A 21,750-nucleotide genomic window follows, 5' to 3' on the forward strand; every position below is an offset into this window, starting at 1 on the left:
CCTAGTATCTGCTTTAGATCTAGGAATTTAGTCTTAGGATCTAGAAATGTATCTTTAGAAAAAGGAATTTAGCTTTTAACCCATTGGTTCTCAAACTTTGCACATTAGAATAACCTGACTTTTGTTTTTTAAAGTCCAGGCCACAGCCCAGACCAATTAAATCACAGTCTCTAAGGATGCTATACCACAGCAGTTGTCTGTGAAGTTCCCTAAGTGATTCCAAAGAGTAGACATGTTTGGGGACCACTACTCTAACCAGATCTGGAAAGGGATCTAATTATTCATGCCCAGTGGATTTAGATCATTGGTGCTCATCTTATCTGCACATTAGAATCACCTAGGGAACTTTTAAAACTCCTGAAGCCCAAATTGCACCTTAAGTCTATTATTAAATCAGAATTGCATGGGGTAGGAGCCAGTCGCCAGTACTGATTCTAATATGCAGTCAAGCAGTGATTCTCAGACTTAGCACACATCACAACCATCTGCAGGGCTCAGTAAAACAGAGTGCTGGGCTCCATACCTAAAATTTCTAATTCAAAAGGTCTATGTTGGGCTTCCCTGGTGGTGCAGTGGTTGAGAGTCCGCCTGCCGACGCAGGGGACACGGGTTCGTGCCCCAGTCCGGGAAGATCCCTCATGCCGCGGAACGGCTGGGCCCGAGAGCCATGGCCGCTGAGCCTGCGCGTCCGGGGCCTGTGCTCCGCAGCGGGAGAGGCCACAACAGTGAGAGGCCCGCGTACCGCAGAAAAAAAAAAAAAAAAGGTCTATGTTGAGGCTCATGAATTTACATCTCTAAGAAGTTCTTAGTTGATGCTAATGTTGCTGCAGGTCCAGGGACCCCACTTTGAAATTTAAAACACTGGTTTTGAAAAACAGCTTAATAAATGAAAAATGAAAAGTGACACATGGGGAGTTAAGTTTAACTTCCAGGAATTTATTCAGTGCTGCCTGTTGTTGAATTATTGTAGTAGATGTGATATTATTATTTAAAATCTCCATGAAGATACTAACTATAACTATTTAAATGTTTTCTCCTGTTTCCTATACTAACTCTCTTCCCTTCAGATAAGTTTTTCCCTTTCTATGTCTTGGTGCTTTTTATTTCTCTCACCTATATGTGTAGATGAGATGAGGGTCAACAAGTATGAAATCTAAATTCATTTCATTAACCCAAATGACAGTACCTGTATACCTGGCAGTAAAGGCAATTTCTGATGACAGAACCCTGATTGCAGAAGTTGTGGCTCCACAGAGGGGGAAATAAGCATCTGGGCAAAGCAGGCTTTCTCTTAAGGTATGCAGATTGTCTGTCCACCAAGTGCTAAAGGACTTACCCCCTCACAGCAGCTCTAAGTTATATAGACTCCTTGCCCCCTTTCTCTGGCCCCGGGACTCATTATGGGAATCTCAGGAGTCTGCCCTCCCACGTTAGAGTTACTTGTATAGCTTTAGCCAGACAACGAATGCCCAGGTCAACTACTCAGAAAACTCTGAAGGAAGGAAGGCACTGTCATTGCTATTCCATAGCCAATCATTTCCTGTTTCTGAAATAGTCTGCACAATATTACTCCAAAAAAAGAAAGAAAAATAACTAAACAATGTACTCAGAAACAAATCAGTGAATTAGGGAAGAAGATCAAACAAATTGTACAGGAGTAAACTTCACAATTAAAGAAAACAACCAGACGGGGAGAGAAAGAGAGAGAGGGAGAGAGAGAGGAGGAGGGGGAGGGAGGTGATGATGTTCGACTTCTCTCTCTTTGACTGTTGACTTAGTGTACTTCATAGTTACATTGTCTGATTTAGGATGTGATTATTTTAATGCTAGATCATGTTGCTTTAAATTAAACAAGTGGGTGATTCCAGAATTGACTGATACCCTTCTCACGGTATTAATGTTCATTTCACTGCACTGCTTCATCTTCCTTCTCAACTTTCCTGATGCCACTGGGAATATATATCAGTTCATTTTGGTGCCAAGTGGTAACATAGGAGTGTTTGTTCCACAGAAATACACAATCAAGGGCAGCTGAAGTCATGAAACGAAAGGAGCCATGATCAAGGTTGGTGTCCACAAGCTCTGTTTCTTCATGTATCTTTACAGTATGATTTTAGCTTCTGATAAATTATTAAAGCTGGAGAGGCTGTGGTTGAAATCAACTTACACTACAATGCACAAATGAGAGACAGAGACTACTTAAAAAATCCTTAGAGCTGTGACTACAGGAGTATCTTTTTGCCTCTTTGGACAAAAAACTAGTTTTGCTCTATTTTTACCATACAAAATATTTAAAAAACAAACAAGCAAAAAGGTCCCACACATTAATGGAAAGAAGATCCTACAGAGCATGTACATGAAAGGATGGGACTCTTGGAGGCCATCTTGGAATTCTGCCTACCACCCGATCTCAATTTTTGCATATATGCAAAAATTCCACATTTCCAGAGTCACCTGAAAAAAGCTTTATGGAAAGTAGAGAAGTTAATCAGTCCTGGGGCTTTCCTCTTCCAACAAGATAGCCAGTCGAGTCTCTCACAGATTCCTGCCTAAAACCAATGGTTGTACTGTGGAACACTGGACCTTTATATGCTATGATTTAATTTAGGTACACTACTAACACATTTCTACTTTTTGGTAGAAGTATATTTCTAGGTAATTGGCATTTCCTACTCAACAATATACATGCTCTTGGCCTTGTCTAAGTTTAACAAAGAGCTGTTTTATTCTAATGGATTCCATATTAATGGATACCTTGTTGTCATTTAACGCATTTGTCTTAACTTTTCCTTGTACTTTTCCCATTTGTAATTTGTGACATGTACCCTTATGATTACTATGTATTTGTAAATAATAAAATAGTATTTGTTAAAAAAAAAACCAGAACCAATAGGATATATGTCCTATTGGTTCTGTTTCTCTGGAGAACCCTAATATAAAGCCCTGACTAATATGTAGACGAAACTTGAGTACATGGTTAAGCAAAATAAACCAGTCATGAAATGACCAATACTGTATGATTCCATTTATATGAGATATTTAGAGTACTCAAATTTATATAAACATAAAGTGACATGGTGGTTGCAGCGGCTGTGAGGAGGGAGAAATAGCAAGTTGTTTAACGGGTATAGAGTTTCAGTTTTGCAAGACGAAAAATTTCTGGAGATTGGTTACACGATAATGTTAATATACTTGGCACTACTGAACAGTACACTTAAAAATGGTTAAGATAAAAAAATGGTAAAGATAAATTTTATGTTATGCGTTTTTTACCACAATTAAAACAAAATGAAACAAAAGCAAAAAACAGAAACAAGCTGTCAATACCTTCCTGGTTCTATTGGTTCCAAACAGTGTTAAAACTGGGAACTGTCTGCTATGGCTTCAATGATAAAGAGGAGAGCTGTAAGTCAGAATGGGCACCCGAATTGAGTTTGAATCAAAAACTTTCTAGCTGGTGTTAAAAATAGTAACAAGTAAACAAGTAGGCTATTTAATGGCGTTAAAAATAGTAACAAGTAGCCAAATGAATGGGATATTCTCCTACACACAGTATGCAACGATGCCTGGAATATAGGAGCAAGGATTAATGTCTCTACTCTATCATCAGTGGCAAGTTCCTTATGGGATCTCGAATCTATTTAAGTCAACACAGGATATGTGAGAAAACTGAAGTGAGTTCAGAAAGAAACATCATAAAAACTAAAAATGTGCATTATAGGAACGTTAAGTGAAGGTAGAGGTTAAAAGTTTACCTATAAAAGTTAATAGAATCCAGATTTCTTGATGTATAGATGAGAAATCTAAGGGAAAGTTACTAGTTATTACAAGGAGGGCAGTTTCCAGCAATTATCTATTTCCTTAACACACAGACCCCAGGCGTGGACTTCAATTCAGTAAGAGACTTTTCTAGGAGTAAGAGAAACTAAACCCTGACAAAAAGAATGGTAGACTATCTGTATTGGCTGTGTGACCAATAGGTTTGTACCACAAACTTAGTAGTTTAAAACAACATACATTTACTATTTATTATTTTACCATTTCTGTGGGTCTGGAGTCTGAGCATGGTCTAGCTGGGTCCTTTCCTCAAGGTCAAGGTGTTGGCTGGAGGTACAATCTCATGTTATCTTGGAGTCCTCTTCCAAGCTCACTGGCTATTGGCAGAATTCAGCTGTTTGCAGCTGAGGCCCATTCCCTGCCACCCTGTCTTCTCCACACCGTGGCATTTTGTTTCTTCAAGGTAAACAGGAGGGAGTCTCCTGCTGTTTCTTACCTCTTAAGTCTCACTGATTCATTCAGACCCATGCAGGATAATTCCTCTTTTGGTTAATTCAAAATAAACTGATTAAAGACCCTAATCACATGTGTAAAATCACTTCCCTTTTGCCATATAATGTAACAAAATCATGGGAGTAATATGCCATGATATTCACAGGCTCCACCCACACTAATAGGGACAGGATTCTACAGGGCACGTACATGAAAGGGCAGGACTCTTGGAGACCATCTTGGAATTCTGTCTACCACCCTATCTCAATTTTTGCATATCTGACCCCAAACTACATCACTTTTTATTTAATTACTGAGTATCACCCTAAATATGGGCTAGATGAAAATCCCATTTATTTCTATCAAAAATACTTGCAAAACACTTTCTCAAGAAGAAACCCTGTTGTGGGGGCCAGATCAGCATGAAGGTAGAATAATTAGCACATACGTAGAGTGGTTGAAGGAATGCCATATGACCATATCTGCTTTACAATGTCTTCCCATGCTTGAAATAAACCCTGACGTCAACTTCCATAATGTCATTCTGTTGGATTTATCTCTAGAAATAGCATAGTTAATAGTCAACAGGTCAAGGTCAAGGAGTTGGTTAGGATGTGTCAGAGGGAGGCGATTCAAATTCAATGTTGATGATACTCTTTTACAGGAACACTTCAGTACTTCCGGATTGACATTACAAGTATCCATACATGTTTGTCTCCTAAAGTAATATTCATTAAAGAAGCAAATTAAAAATCCTATGTTGAAGTCAAAACCAAAATATCACTATAATCTTCCCTTTGCCAAATGGCCTCCTATACTGTTGGGATTATTTTCCTTCACGTTATTCTTTTATTTCCTAATTACATTACAGATTGAAATGACGGAAATTACACCATTCTTTTTAGGAGCCTATTTTTTTGTTTCAGAGACATCAGTAGATGTGTTACATTTTCTCTTCCCCAAGGGGAAATTCCTTAACTTTGTATCATAAATAAGGTGTCTTTATTCATATATTTCAGAACTTCATCATGTTATATTGCTTTAACTCAGCTATATTCTTTCCTCCCCCCTCTAATAAAGAACACTGTGTAGTATCGACTAAAACATGACTCTTACCTACTTTCATATTTGTATAGCAGTAGAACATAGCATGATCCAGGGCACACATGAAATTCTCCTCGGGAAAGAAAAGGCACATGTTTAAATAAACTATTACTTCCAAGATATGTAACAAGGCCCAATAAATTGTTGATTCAATATCCTAGCTGATTGTGCACGTGTTGTACATGCTATTTAAGGAAAGTGACCGCACCGTATAGATTTTTCTCTTAGTGTCTGTTAAAGTAATAACACAGGAAGCATGTTATTCTAACCTACAAGAACCATAAAAACTAACCCTATAGCATTTTTATTACCAACTTATATCAAAGACAATCTGGCACTCTTTTACACATAATATTCTCCCATTAGTAAGCGGTCTTATATTACAGACATAAAATATTTGTAAGCATTTTAACTTGGCCAGGCTATGGCAGCTGTGTCACATTTGCTTTTCCATATTTTCATATGAGCTTATTTGGATGAAATTGGAATTGCCTTCCTTTCCTCTAGATGACAGATCTGGTTTAGTGCCAGGCCACTTAGTGAGGCCTATCAAACAACACTCTATTATGTACAGTGGCATAATTTGAAAATCACAAGACCACTAACTCATAACACATGTTAATATGCCCAGTTAGTTCAAAATCTAGCCTTTTCCAGGTGATTTTATATTCCATTTTAAAATGTTCTTTATTGCCCCCGCTGCAAACCATTCATCTGATCATCTCTGAAGTATTTTAACTTTTTTTTTCACATTTTTATGGGAATACACAGCTGTATATTACAACTAAACAAACAAACAGAAAAGAAGAAATCGAACTTTTAGCTAACCTTTGTGTTGCATCAACTTGCACTTGAGAAATCTATAAACTGGATTAGGGAATGAGATTTCCCTAATTGTGGCTTCCCCTCATTTTCCTATCACTGCTCCCCTACCAACCCCAGGGCTGTCTTGTTATCATTCAATGATGTAGAATCTCTTTAAGATCCTGGTAGGCTGGTAGCCTCTGCCACCCAAGGTATTTCCAATGATATCAACATAAGAGTCTGCCATAGGTGTCCTTTCTCAAACTCCTCTTAAAAGCTGAGAAGTTAAGACCACCTCAGAAAGCATAATCAAATCCTCAGACCACCTTCTCCAGGGTTAGTGACCAACATAGGCTTGAAGCAATACTTTCTTGTCATGATTAATATGAAAGCTTCATCCATCTATTGGGTAGGGATCACCCCCCCGAACCCTAAATAGTAATTTAATCTTCCCAGCACATCTGTTTATAGCAGGAGAGATCTTCACTACCCTGAAGACCCCAGGAGAAAAAAAAAATCCTGCTCTCTAAAATTTTCTGCTTTGCACTTTAATCCCTGCTTGACTATTCTGGATCTTATCTATTGGCTCAGCCCTCAACTGACCTTTTCCTAAATACTATGTAGCTCCAATTTTAAGTGATAAGTTACACGTACATATATATTGAGTACTTGTCCAAATTTTATGAATAATCATTAACTTCAATCCTGGTCTATATTCATGGTTTTAGACTGCAAAATCTTTTAGGGCTGAAACTATAACTGAAAAAATATATAGCATCACAGGGCCTTGTGAGGTACCATCCAGGTTAGTAAACACTCAGAAAATAATTATCAATGAATGATGACAATGATGATTTAGGGCATTAGAGCAATCCGTAAAGGTACCCCAGTGGGAAAAAGCTACATCTGAAGTGTAGTTAAGTCAGTAATGATAATACATTCCCTCTACAACTTTCTGGTAAAGGGGACAAGTAGAATGTAACTGAAACAAAGGAATTAAAGACTGAAAAAGGATACGGACAACAGCCCCAAAGAACAATGTTTTCATAGTTATTGTCTGTTATGGGTTCTTAATGCAAGGCAAGATTTAGGTATACATGTAAAGGTGTGGTGGAGTTTCATTTAGTATTAGGTAACTAGACAAGAAAATTGAGTTTGTTATGCAAAGTGTTATTTTATTACTTGAGATTTAGATTCAGCTGAGAACATTGAAAAGGATGATTGAAAGTACAGGACAACTGTGAATTTAACATTATTAGTCATTTTCTTTTTCTCCCTCCCTTAATTACTTGGTTTGTTTACATGTTTAGCATTGGATAGTCATGAAGGGGTTCAGAACAGGCGTCCCCAGTTTAAATTCCTTAAGGGAGAGGTAAAAGTTCCTTTGGAGCCCACAGGGTTTGACTGCTTTCAGCTCAAAATAATCCACATGCCAACGTGACACATCTTGGGGAGGCCTGTTCAGAACCCCTTTATGACTATTCATTCGAAGATGTGTCACGTTGGCATGTGGATTATTTTGAGTTGAAGGCAATTGAGACCATTCGTGATCAAGAGAAACTATCTCCTCCTAAAAGAATTGGGGGTTGGGCTTCCCTGGTGGTGCAGTGGTTGAGAGTCCGCCTGCCGATGCAGGGGACACGGGTTCGTGCCCCGGTCCGGGAAGACCCCACATGCCGCGGAGCGGCTGGGCCCGTGAGCCATGGACGCTGAGCCTGCGCATCCGGAGCCTGTGCCTCGCAACGGGAGAGGCCACAGCAGTGACAGGCCCCGCGTACCGCAAAAAAATAAAAATAGAAAAAAGAATTGGGGGTTGGTTCTTTCCCAGAATGAGAATAACTACCAGAGATAAATTTTATGTCAGTGACCCATGTGTATGGCTGGGCAAACACCTAATTACTCAACAACTGCTCTTCTTCTTCTCATCCTGTGAGTGACCTTACTGTCCTTGGAAGTCCCAGGTCCCTATCACTTTCCCTAGCTCAGGATGCCATAGACACCTCATTTTACCTTTCTGTCTTTGAGCCTTTCATGTATGTGGTGTTCCTTTACATACGAACTTAAATTTGATTTTCTCCTGTTAATCTGCCTCATGTCAATTTAATTCTTAGACCAGCCAGAAGAACCTAGAAGGAAAGAGGAAAATTTTTTCCCACCCTGACAGCATCACAAAATTCTATAATTAAACCTCGAAAAGCTTGTGATGGGCTTCATTGCCGTAAAAATACTTTACCTGTATTCAAATTTACCTGTATTCAAAAGATTTACCTGTATTCAAAAGAAGCTTTACTGCTATTTCATGATTAAAAAGAAAACAATAAAGGATAAAATTCTACATTCATATAATAACCAAAAATATTGTTCTCAATGCCTATGAGAAGAAAAATGGGGCCAGATTACTTACTTTTCAGACATATGTTAGGATGCTTAACCAGTAAAGGTTTGTTCTTTTTTTCCTCTTGAAACAAATACAACTGAAGTGTGAACTCTTAGGGGTAAAGGTATGAAATAATAAGACACTTTTGTTTTCTTTATTACATAATCAGAATTTCCGGATTTCATCTTTTATTAATTCTATTTGTCTTTCTTTTAAAGCTCAGTTTTTTAAAATAATAATAAAGACAAACTATTTTTAGAGCTGTATACACTAGGTTTTCAGTTTTCTTTGATGACTTCTAAAAGCCTTTTGACGTGGACTCCAAATAAAAGGCATTTTCATCCTTAGAAATATGTTTTAAAACATTAAAACCTTGAGAATGGCAGAATTAGATATTCTCAGCTGCAACTCTGAAAAAAAATATTGGTAGAATGATGAAGTCTTAAAGTAAAATTTTAGAAGCTGGATAACGAGTTGATTTAGTGTCAGAAGCAAATCAGCTGGCCAAATAGTAAAGAGGCCCTCCAGGAGCAGGATAGCTAGAAGCCAGTAGAGTTATTTAGGAGATGGGGAAAGAGGCCCACATGATGGGTTCATGGATGGCGTGCACATGGCACCTCCCCCCACTGTGCCTGTCCACTCAGCTTTGCCAAGTGTGGGCTCATGATTCAAACTGACAAGAACCTTGCTCCCTCCCTGATCCAGAAAGAAAGAGCCTTGTCAAGTCGAATATCCTGCTTGCTACATGGGAGCAGGGTTGCCAGGAACAATGGGGGGAACTCAAAATGTGCTCTCAATCAGCAAGAAGCCCTGGGTCCTGGCGTGGCTGTTTGCAGGGCAGCGAGAAGTGTAATTGAAGCTTAAATGTCATTGTTTTCATTTTAGAGGAAACGCTGATTTGTTTTTGTTGTTTGGCTTGTTTTGCTCTTTTTGTTGTTTTTGTTTGTTTGTTTCCTTCTGGACTTTGAAATTAAGTTTGTAATGTAAAATACTTACTTTTTTTTTTTTTTTAAGGAAAACAGAATAACTACTGAACAAACTCTCACCCAAAGAACAAAATCAATCTATCCAAGAAATGTACTCATTAAACCCCACTTAGGGCAGGTGGAAGGGCCACTGGGGTGATGGGTATAAAGATGAATAAAATTTTTGGCCTGGAGGAAACCAACACAGCCTATAAGGATGACATTGTGCATTTAGAAGATATAGGAAGTTCATGAAATTTGAAGGCAAAAGGCTTCCTTTTGATGGCTGTTTTCCTCTACTTGCTCTGTGATCTTTGGCTAGTCATTTGACTTCTCCTGAACCCTATTTTCTTATTTGTAAAGTAGAGTTATGAATAACTAACTCACAGGGAAGGGGCAAGAATTAAATGAGATAATGTTTGAAAAATGCATTTTGAATGTGGGAAGTGCTATGCAAATGTTAGTGATCATTTGGTGAGAGGCAGGCAGGCAGGACTCATGGTTTCTAGCATGTACTGGATTTTGCTCCATATTTTCAGAGATGAGGTCCCTTTCAGAACTCAGATTCTAATTTCCAATTGAGTATATTTCAAGAAAGAATTCAGTAAGTATGATGGATGGGAGGAATTGCCAAAAAATAAATAAATAAAGCCCTGAAGAATAAAAGATCAAGTCCAACTGGGGTAATAGCAAGAAGGCTTCTCAATTAGAGCTAAAATGTACTTAATGGAAACGGCAGATTCTCACAATAGGACGCTTTATACTCATATAAATGCCTAAAACCCATGGTCACTATTTACTAGGATTTCTGTTAACAATTTCAATCCACGGTGTGTGAGCATTTCAAAGAGACTGGTTGTTCGTTACAATTGACGTAGCAGCATGCAATGCACTGGCCCCCAGAGCTGACTTTGCCTTTCCATCCTTCTCCTGTAACGATCGAGGGAAGGAGATCTTTACTTAGAAGCTGTACTTTCCACCAAATATAATTATTTCTTTCTTTGGTTTAATGTGAGAATATCTTCAAAATGAGAATGATTTCTATGAAAAGAAATTAAATTTCCTGTAAAGTAGCAAGGAAAGGGTGAAAAAGAAGGTTGTAGCTCAGTAGTATATTATTTCAATAACCCAAGCAAGTTAATGTTGATGTTTGTGAGAAAAGGGCTGGGTCTGTGGCCCTACAGCATCAGAAATATCTGAATGCTGACTAAAGCCTATAATGGAAAATAATATGAAAAAGAATAGATTTATATATATATATATATATATATATATATACGCAACTGAATGACTTTGCTGTACACCTGAAACAAACACAACATTGTAAATCAACTATACTTCAATTAAAAAATAAATAAATAAAGGGACAAAAAGAAAACTACTGAAGCAAGAGCTGATTAGAGATGAGAACCTGGAATGCTGAATTTAAAAGAAATGCAGACTAAGAATAAGATCTATGAAATTCATTTCCCAGACAAATTTATTTTAGGTGAGGATTTAAGAACTTGTGTCACCATCTGATATTCCCATGATTCAACCTGTAAAGCATTTGCTTCTAATGAGAGAATCACTGAATATACAAGTACCAGGGATCCTAGTATGTCAGCATGTTACAGGCAATGTGGAAATCCTTTTCTATCAGTATAGGCTAAATCATAAAGCACCTTGGTTGTGACACTGAGCACACAATTACTACATTAATCCATCCATGTGTTTCTCTGCCCACCTCTTGGCTCAAAGATGCTCAGAAATAAGACCAATCTTCATTTTTCTATCAGAGCTCCTAACACAGTGTACGGTGAGTTACAGATGCTCAGTAAATGCTCACTGAATAGAACCAAAACTTTGATGCCGAGGAAACTTGTCTCATCATGAATCTTATGGGGGAGCCAACCCCAAAGCAGCAGCTGCAGTTGGAAGCCACTGAGCCATTAATGGGAGATGACAAATGGTTGGTTTGGCTGGAATGTGGAGTTAAGGCTAGAAACAGAACAGGGCAGGTCCACGAAGGAATGTACAGTCTGTATCTATAGTAAACTCTAGTTCAAAGAAAAACACAGAGGAACAGAACTAAAACAACTTCAAAAAGTCAAGCACTCAGCAATATTTACTAAGCATCCACTGTGTGCCATGTACTTGGTTAGATACTGAGGATGCAGCAAAAACCTGAAAAGACACGCCTGCCCTTATGGAGCTAATGGTCACACACACATTAAGGTGCTAGGGAGGAAGTGCAGAAGGGGCTATGAGAATGGGTAATAGGAAGGCCTGTGTGTGTGTGTGTGTGTGTGTGTGTGTAACTGCGGCTGTCAGGATGGAGGTTGCGGGGGTTAATAGTAAGGAAGGTTTTTCTGATAAAATGATATATGAACAGAATCCTGAAAGGATAAGTAGGCATGAACCAAGAGAACATCTTAGGGAGATAAAACAACATGTACAAAACCAGGAATTCCCTGGTGGTCCAATGGTTAGGACTCCGTACTTCCACTACAGGGGTCACGGGTCAAGCTCTGGTCAGGGAACTAAGATCCTGCATGTCGGGTGGTGCGGCCAAAGAAATAAAATGTACAAAACCCCTGAAGCAGCAAAAACATTGTCACTTCAGAGGAAATTTAAAATATTTTAGGTGAGTCATTAGTACAGTAACTCAATGCTTATTGGTTCCAAAAACAGGTCACAATCATTTCCTGTTGCTGGCTGTTTGCAAATCTGTCTACCCTTAGCTACCAGAAAACCAGAAGCTCCAGGACGGCCTTAGGCTGCTCACTAAGTTCTGTCATGGTGACGTCTTTAACCACAATAGCCCCACTGGAGAAGCAACTTGATTGGCACCTCCATGGTCTGAGGATGGAGGAAAGGAAGGATTTGGGGGTATTCCCAATTAACAATAATACTATGTTTGGGGAAATGTTTTTTGGACATGGGAGAGATGTATGTAACCAAATTGTATTTTCCCTGAAAGTAATGATTTATACAGCAGGTTCATAAAAATCAATCACTTGGAGAGGTCATACGGCCCTTCAATGTCAAGAGTGCTGACACACGGGCAGCCAGAGCTGTATTTCTTGGCAACAGCTCTTTTTGGTCCCACCGATTTTTTTGCCACAGTTATTAAACCAGTCTGGCCCCTTAATATTATCTGAGGAATCCAATCTTCTCTTCTGAATGAAAATTCTAGTAGAACTTCATCTTTTCTTATTGGTGCTCAGTTTATCTCCACAAGATTATGTTAATGCTATTATTTTTCCAAGTTGCTGAGTGTCATCAAGAAATTGGGATCCTTCAACAGCTTCACTCTCATCAGACAAAAGTTATCTGTATGCAATGTTTGTTCTTTGCTTAACAAAGGATCACTATACTCTCATTTTGATATATGTGGTACATGCAATGTTTACCCACTAGCTGTTTCAGCCTAGGGAGAATTTTTTGACCAACTAACAAACCCCAAAACAGTATTTATAATGTAAATACTGATATACCATTATTTATACTTCAGTTCAGTAGCAAAAAATGGTTCTATGATAAATAAACTCTGATTATCCAATCATTAGTCTCTTGTAGCCACCCTGACAAGTCATGCCGCAGGCAATACAATATCACTAATGAAATGAATTAATTTATCTTTTCCAAAGGGACACTGGGGAATTGGAAATGTATGTTTTATAGCAACACTCCAAATAGAAAATATATCTAATAATTCAACATTTTAGGCAGATATTTTCAAATCATCAAGTTTATTTTACTCAACAAATATTTATTGAGTGCTTTTCATATTCCAGGTACTTTTCTAGATGAAGAGAGTAAATTCTACTGATGGGGGCAGGGGCGGGGAAAAAAGTAATAAAAAAAAGACAAAGCAAATCCAGATTCTGATCATTGCTATGAAGAGAAAGAGAAAAATAAAACCCAGGTTGACAGAATAAAGAGTGACCAGAAGGCTATATTTTATAAGGTGACCAGAAAACATTTTATGTTGTTACAGGCCTTTTTCTACTATAAAAGTCATGGTGATAAATTTACATTGGACCCCATGAAATTGCTTATAATCAACATTTTTCACACACAAAAATAGCAATTTGATGTGGTTCAACCTAAAGGCTGATAACCCTGAGAACTAATAGCAAATAGAATTTTAAGAGCTAAGATTTTTATATTAAAGTTTTATTTCAAATGTACAATTGCTCTGAGGCTGAATTATCTGATACCCACCGTTTTTTTTCAGACCCTGAGCCTAGAGACAAGAGGAGAACCCCGTCCCTCCGCAGGTCAGCTAGAGTCTCAGCAGTATTTCCAGTCCATAAATAGACTTCTAAGGACAGGGGCCTGGTGGAGCTTCTGTAAACAATAGAGTACCAGAGTACTAGCTGGAGGACTGCTATGCCCTGGTGGAAACGTAACATCTTCGGAGTCAGGGCTTCTTCAAACTTTGCTCTGCCAGCCATGCGATCTGCAACGTGACATTTAACCTCTCCTAGCTTCAGTGTTTTATCTTTTAAATGAGAATGATTAACTTACCTTGTATATAGGTAGGGTAATATGCTAGGCACATTCAATTGGTGATAAGGCAAATTCAACTTTATATACTTGGGCTTCAAGAGTGGAGCAGAGAAAGAAAGAAAGAGAAACAACACTTTTAAAAGATGCAGGAGGGCTTCCCTGGTGGCGCAGTGGTTGAGAGTCCGCCTGCCGATGCAGGGGACACGGGTTCGTGCCCCGGTCTGGGAAGATCCCACATGCCGCGGAGTGGCTGGGCCTGTGAGCCATGGCCGCTGAGCCTGCGCGTCCTGAGCCTGTGCTCCGCAACGGGAGAGACCACAACAGTGAGAGGCCCGCGTACCGCAAAAAAAAAAAAAAAAAAAAAAAAAAGATGGAGGAGATTCCACCCACTTTGATATTCAAAGAACTTAGGTCTCAGTGTGAGTGAGCATTAGCTGAGAGGTGTTAATTCATGCTTTTGGTCCAGGTCCTTTGCATCTCTTGTGGTGTAAGCATCTTGCCATTTTGAATTTTTTTTTATGGTGTTTTAAGATGAGCCTTTCTCTTTAAATACAAACTATTTCATCTGTGAATCAAAGCAAGAAGGAACAAGCTGTCCCAAAGCTGATGAAAAAACTGATTCCGGATTTATTAAGAGATGGAATTTCAGTCTCCACGATGATGTTGTTTGTTGTAAGAGATTTTCAGGAATAATTTTGATATTAATGAATCTGACTCTATAAGGTAACTTTAGAACCTAAATCCGCAGAAGATGCAGATCCAGTGTCTCCTAGGCAGTACCTGACCAACTGTTGATGATCAAGTGGTTATTTTCTCCTTGGGAAGAGAAATGGGCTACTCATTCAGCTAGTGGATCCCGAGCTAGTGTATCTGGCTGCCACAATCTAAATTTCCACAGATAATATTCTCACTTGGTGCAACTTTGTACTTTTCAAGCTTGTTCTTGTATGTCACTGTGTTCTGACCAGCACAATGACTTATAAATGATATCTCATACACTGGAAGAATTGGAACAAATTCATACATTCAGCAAACATTTCTTGGTTGAATTAATTTAAAATTGATATTCTTTAGAAATCTTTTTACTTTCATTGCAGGCCCCAATTTATAACCAAATACTTTGTCCTACAGAGAATAGATGGAAAAGCAAAAACTGTCCATCTCCTCTTCCTTTTCTGTGCTTCTTCTCTAGAAAAAAAAAAAAAGGCCACATAAATCACAATAAGCAGCAACTAGCAGGGCTATATCAGAGCTGGTATCACAGTTATTACAACCCAAGGGACAATTCCAACTGATCAATACCCTTTCTGTTTGATTGGTGCCCATGCACCAATGTACATGTAAGATTTATTACATATTTAAATATCACTCATGATAATAAGGACATTAAACTATTGTTATCATAAATTGGTTTCTACTTAGAAGTTTTATAGTAAAAAGTTAGTAAGTTATTTTTCCCAACTCACTTAAGAAAACTATTCTGTAACTGATTCACTTTGCTATAAAGCAGAAACTAACACACCATTGTAAAGAAATTCTACCCCAATAAAGATGTTAAAAAAAAAAAAAGAAAACCATTCTGTGCACTGTTAAGGATAAATAGCTTCTTTGTTGTTATAAGGAAGAAACATATAATTCTAAGAGTGCACATAAAAATCAAGTAGAAAAATGATTTTTCACATTTCTGTAGTTTTCATTAGTTTGCACATTGTAGATTCAAATAGATCTGATAAACTAAAACGTAGAACTAAACAAAACCTGTGTTACATTTTTATGTCTATAAACGTGATTCACAATCCTGGTGGCAGGAGAGAAAGTGTATATTTGAAGTAAGCCTTGAGAAAGAGATGAACTTCATAAAATAAGCAGCTTAGATAATAAAGCTCTTATTCATATAAGCTCTCCAAGGGGTATTTATTTAAACAGTTAGATTGACAGCCTTGAGTATAGGAAATATATGCTGAGCATATATACTGAGCAATTTGAGAAAACCTTTCTCACACATTATGTCTGTAACATTTGGCAGAAATAACTTCCATTTGGAATATTCATCATTTCCAACTTTTCAAGAGTTGCAGTAGCTCATTTTCAAGGTGAGAACAAATTACGGTTCAAACTATCTGGGTTTTCTTTTTTGGTCTTATTTGTTTTATTTTGTTTGTTGTTGCGTCATTGCTGCAAGTGTATTCACAAGAAGTATTTTAGGCAGAGCAATGGCTTCATCAATCAATGTGCTGACAGAAGAAATGATCTGTGTACAGGCTCCAAGGAGGTCTATAATTTCAGGTGGATGCCCCCTGTTCAGCTCTACCAAGAGCTCCCAAACCCTCTACCTTTGGGGACCAAGAGTAGAGGATATCCTAGACCCGCCACACAATGCTGAGGACCACAAAGTGCTGTCAAGTGGACGGTAATGTCATGGACATGTTTTCTAATCCACAGTGTCTCTAGGAAGCACTAAACAGAGTTTGCTAACTGTGGTAGAGGTATCTGTGGGTCAAGGGCATAGAGAATTGAGGGGTGTAGGAAGAGGCCCTAGTAGGTTATGTTCGAAAACAAGTGTCCCTAGTCTCACAAATGTCACGGCTGAGCTGGACATCAAAAGACCCTAATGTGTCATGTATGTATACCTGAGGAGTAGCAGACAAGCTGTTGGATTCTGCCAAAACAGCATCTCTAACACAGGCCAGACATTGAACGACAGGTAAGGGAATTTCCTGCAGCTGGACAAGGAGAATAGCGCCGAAGACCATCCCTGAGCTTGCAGAGGGGGAAATGTGCTTCTTCAGTGCAGGAAACATTTCTTTGTTCATTAAGAAAGACGTATCAGAGGTATTTTTGAAAATAGGTCATTGGTTTATACATGCAAGCTTTACAAAGAGTATTTATTTAAACAAATTGTTTAAACACTCCACCAGCACACGGTGACTGAAACAGGACTTGAACTTAAAGATGCAGGGTGGTCTAATATTATGAGAGAAATGTGTTCCTGAAGACCTCACATAATTCAAAGCACACATGAGTTGAGATGAACTTTCCCACAGGAATAAATGTAAAGGTTGATATGCATAAATCTCCAGTCAATGTGGCTTAGGGGCACTTGACCTTGTTTTTTTCTCACAGTCATGTCATGCCTCACATTCTTTTTATTCCTTTTTTTTTTTAATTTTATTTGCCCAGTTATATAAAGTATGTGAATCAAAAAGTACCTTATTTTTCAGATAAATAAATGATGGAGAGAGCATGGAGAAAAAGGAACCCTCCCACACTGTTGGTAGGAATGTAAATTGGTGCAGTCACTATGGAGAACAGTATGGAGGTTCCTTAAAAAACTAAAAATAGAGCTACCATATGACTCAGAAATCCCACTCTTGGGCATATAACCAGAGGAAAACATAATTTGAAAAGATACATGCACCCCAATGTTCATAGCAGCACTATTTACAATAGCCAAGACATGGAAGCAACCTAAATGTCCATTGACAGATGAATGGAGATATATATATATAGTATACAGTATATACCAATACATGTATATTTATAAACAATGGAATATTACTCAGCCATAAAAAAGAATGAAATAATGCCATTTGCAGCAACATAGGTGGACCTAGAGACTATCATATTAAATGAAAGAGAAAGACAAATATCATATGATATCACTTATATGTGGAATCTGAAAAAATGATACAAATGAACTTATTTACAAAACAGAAATAGACTCCCAGACTTAGAAAACAAATTTATGATTACCAAAAGGGAAGGGGAGAGAGAGATAAATTAGGAGTTTGGGATGAAAATATACACACTACTATATATAAAATAGATAACCAACAAGGACCTACTGTACAGCACAGGGAACTATACTCAATATCTTGTAATAACCTATAATGGAAGAGAATTTTTAAAAGAATATATATATATATATATATATATATATGTATGTATAACTGAATCACTTTACTGTACACCTGAAACTGACACATTGTAAATCAACTGTACTTCAATAAAAATTTTTTAAAAGTACTGTATTTTGCTCAACACTTTTTCTGAAACTACTCTAAGTATCCTCTCCAAAATTAAGAGCACAAGTATTGTGGGGATTCTAGACCCTCTTCAAAGTATTTTTATCACATCTAAACATCTTTCCAAAGTTTTTCATATTTTCAGCAACAGTGTTATCACGACTTAAGAACTCGAGCAACGTTGTTATAGTATTAAAAATAAATTTTAATATCGATAATTCAAAAAATAAATACTACAATCATCAAAAAGTTACTCAGAAAATTTCTGATACAGGTAGAGCATGACCAATAGTATTGCCTATTTTGTCTTTCAATTTGTCTGAAAGTGATGCTGCCATGTGACAACAGCACAAATACAATTTTATTATTAACTAACTCCACCTGCCCCTTTAAAATTGCACAATTTTTGACTATTTTCCACATTTGATGTATAAAATGAAACTAATATTTTCCACACTTTTAGCAATCCACTTATTTCAAAATACACATAAAATGACCTATACTATAAAAACCATTCACTGACAGAGACTATGTGACAGACATTATGTTGAGTCATCTTTATCCTCCATTATTCCCATTTTAGAGATAAGAGAATTGAAGCCCAGTTGGGTTAAATAACCTGGGAAGCTTTAACCTAAATTTTTGTGGATTCCAGAACATGCCTCTGCCAATGTTTCTGCCAATGTTTCTGCTAATGTTTCTGAATGTAGTACAATTTGTGAAGGGTTTGATGGTGTTAAAAGAACTGATATTGGTGTGGTAGCAGTTAAAGCTAGGACTGTAGGGCGCTGAGAAGAAGGTATGTGGTGAGGATACAAAGGCAGTAAGAGTCACCCTCTGGATGGAACTACTTGGCACCATGAGTTAGGAGGAGAAAAACTCTGTGATTACAGGACACTTTGGGTTCAAGTGGAAGCTTTTATATTTTAGGAGAGATAGAGATCTGTATATGTATAGATATATTCCTTTTACAGAAAGTAGGAAATATTTAGAAGGGATTTCTCTCATGTTAACAGAGATATAGAAATCTCAAGACTCTAAATGTCAAAACAGGTTCAGCCATAAAGAAACTTGTGAATTAGGCAAAGAGTGGGTTTTCTCCTAACCCTTTTTACTCACGTGCTTCTTCGAGGACTATCTCCCTAATAAAAATAACACTAATAATTATAATAGTTTCGCATATTAAAGTAAGTAAATTTAATAGATGTAAAACTCTAAGCAATGTTCTAAGTACTTTATATCAATTAACTCATTATTTTTCATGACACCTAAAATAGGATTCTCTCATAATCCCCATTTTATAGTTGAGGAAACCATGGCACAGAGAGATCAAGTAATTTTCCCAAATTGCCCACTAGCAAAATTACTTGTCTTTTCTCTTCAGAAACCTCACTGTTGTCTTGACCTCTCCTCTCTCCTTTCATATCTCTTTCACCCTTATCAAAACTTATGTGTCCTATGCCCCCAGAATCTAACTATATAATTAATTGACTAGGTAGATTCATGCTAAATAATTTAATGCATTCTATTTACAAGATAACATAGTTGTATCAAATAAAAGGAGGAAATAAGTAAATAGTTGGGCTTTTTTCTATCAAAAATCACTGACTCACAGAAGTAAAAATCATTTTACACACCTCAAACAAAAGTTTATGCGTCTAACACAGACACTGGGTTACAGAATTAGAGCACAATTTGTTTTAGATTTTTTTTTAATTTACAAAATAAGGGAAGTGTCAATCAACAACAGGTACTATAACAATGCATTTAAAAATAAAAATGTAACCTAACGTTTAGGTTATATGTGATCTCCAGGTCATGAGGATTTAAGGAAATAAAGGGACAATGAAGAGTACAGATCAATAAAGGCACAGGAAGAAAAGGACAGATACAATCAAACTCTACCTCTACAGCCTATCCTTAAAGATGCCTCGTGATATGTTCTACCTCTACAGCCTCTCCTTAAAGATGCCTCGTGATATGTTCAAGATCTCATGTGCCAAATCTCTCCACCACCAGACCTTCTCCAGCAGTATTAGCTGTCCTTCATCCCATGGTAAGAGCAAAGACAATTTTCCCTGAAAGGACAAAGGAGTCAGAGGGCCAGATCTAAGTCCAAACCTCACCTTTCTTAGCTTGGTAAACATGCTTATCCTCCCTGGGGTGGGCAGAATAATGCCCTTCTCCCTCAAAGATGTCTATGTCATAACCATTAGAAGTTATGAGTATATTAGGATACGTGGCACAGGGGAATTAAGGGTGCAAGTGGAATTGTTTGCTAATCAGATGACCTTAAAATAGGAAGATTATCCTGGATTATCCGGGTGGGGGCAATGTAATCACAAAAGTCTTTAAAAGTAGAAGAGGGAATCAGAAAATAGACCCAGAGAGATGGCAGTATGAGAAGCACTTGGCCCAATGTTGATCGTTTTGAAGATGGAGGAAAGGGACGTGAGATAAAGAATGTGTGCAGTCTCTAAAAGCTGGAAAAGGCAAAGAGATGGATTTTCCTCTAAAGCCTCCAGGAAAGAATGCAGCTCTGCCGATACCTTGATTTTAAGCCAATGGCAATGACCTTCTGAACTACAGAACTGTAAAATAATAAATTTATGTTAAGTCACTATGTCTGTGGTAATTTGTTACAGCAGCCATAGAAAACTAATAAACTCCCAAAGCCTCGATTTTATTTTTCTTTTATAAAAGGAAGATACAGAAGATAACTTGTAATCTCGCAGAATTATTGTGGAGACAAAAAGATACCATGAATATGAAGAGAGTAATGTAAATTAGAAACACCATGTATGTAAATTAGAAACACGATGAATGTAAATTAGAAACACCATGAAATTTTTAGATATTATAACTCATAGGAGTATTAGTTCCTTTTGTCCTCAAAGTTTCTTTAAAGAATATGCAATTAAACTGATACACTTTCAATTGTGTATTTGGCATTAACTATGTTATCCTGTATATTATGAAGAAGTCATAACCTGGCATTTTTGATATGTTATAACTTGAGTATGAGAATAAAGCATAAACTACAGTACTATGAGCAAAAACTCATATATTTGTTGGCAAATATGCCAAACTATTTCATGCTTTGAGACGAACAAAACGGCACTGTGTGATTTAATAAAAATTATCATCATAGTTTACAAAGCTAGAACGCAGAAAACTTCAGAAGTCAATGAAAAAGTCAGATTTTTCAAAATCTGTTTTTTATGAGTTATTAATGATAACTCTTAACTTTGTTCTTATGTGCATATAAGAATTTATGCTTGTGGAAAAAATTTTATTTTCATTATTACATCCGATCCTGACACCAGCCCTATATAGAAATATTTTTAGATATGGAAATACTAAGACATACCTTTTTCTCCCCAAGGAAGCAAATGGCAGATCGACAATATCTCTATAAATGCTAGGTATTATTATCTACTAGTGGTTCTCCAAGTGTGATCTGGGGACCTTGGGGTCCCTGCCACCCTTTCAAGGAGTCTGCAAGGTCAAAACTATTTTCATAACAATACTATTTAATACCAATATTACTTAATTTTTCAATCTCATTCTCTTGCAACCAGTTTCCCTTTCTAATACGGTGAGTACTGAAAGATAAGACCCCTGTAAACAAAAGTTCTTTGGGGTCTTTAATTTTTTTTTTTTTTTCTTTTTGTGGTACGCGGGCCTCTCACTGCTGTGGCCTCTCCCG

At 37.4% G+C, this 21,750-nt stretch overlaps 1 long non-coding RNA gene and 1 pseudogene across 1 annotated transcript in view; one reads left to right on the top strand and one right to left on the bottom strand.

Moving 5' to 3' along the window:
• The first annotated feature begins 1,897 nt into the window (after positions 1-1,897).
• On the top strand, positions 1,898-2,185 carry LOC117195957 (protein cornichon homolog 4-like; annotated as a pseudogene).
• A 12,440-nt stretch (positions 2,186-14,625) lies between these two features.
• Positions 14,626-21,750, bottom strand: part of LOC117195968 (uncharacterized) — a 122,456-nt gene continuing 115,331 nt past the window's right edge. The window contains exon 5 of the long non-coding RNA XR_004475911.2: positions 14,626-15,204. This is a non-coding gene — a long non-coding RNA (uncharacterized LOC117195968). The remainder of the gene's footprint in view (positions 15,205-21,750) is intronic.

The sequence above is a fragment of the Orcinus orca genome, chromosome 5 (assembly GCF_937001465.1).
Source record: "Orcinus orca chromosome 5, mOrcOrc1.1, whole genome shotgun sequence".
Classification (NCBI taxonomy): domain Eukaryota; kingdom Metazoa; phylum Chordata; class Mammalia; order Artiodactyla; family Delphinidae; genus Orcinus; species Orcinus orca.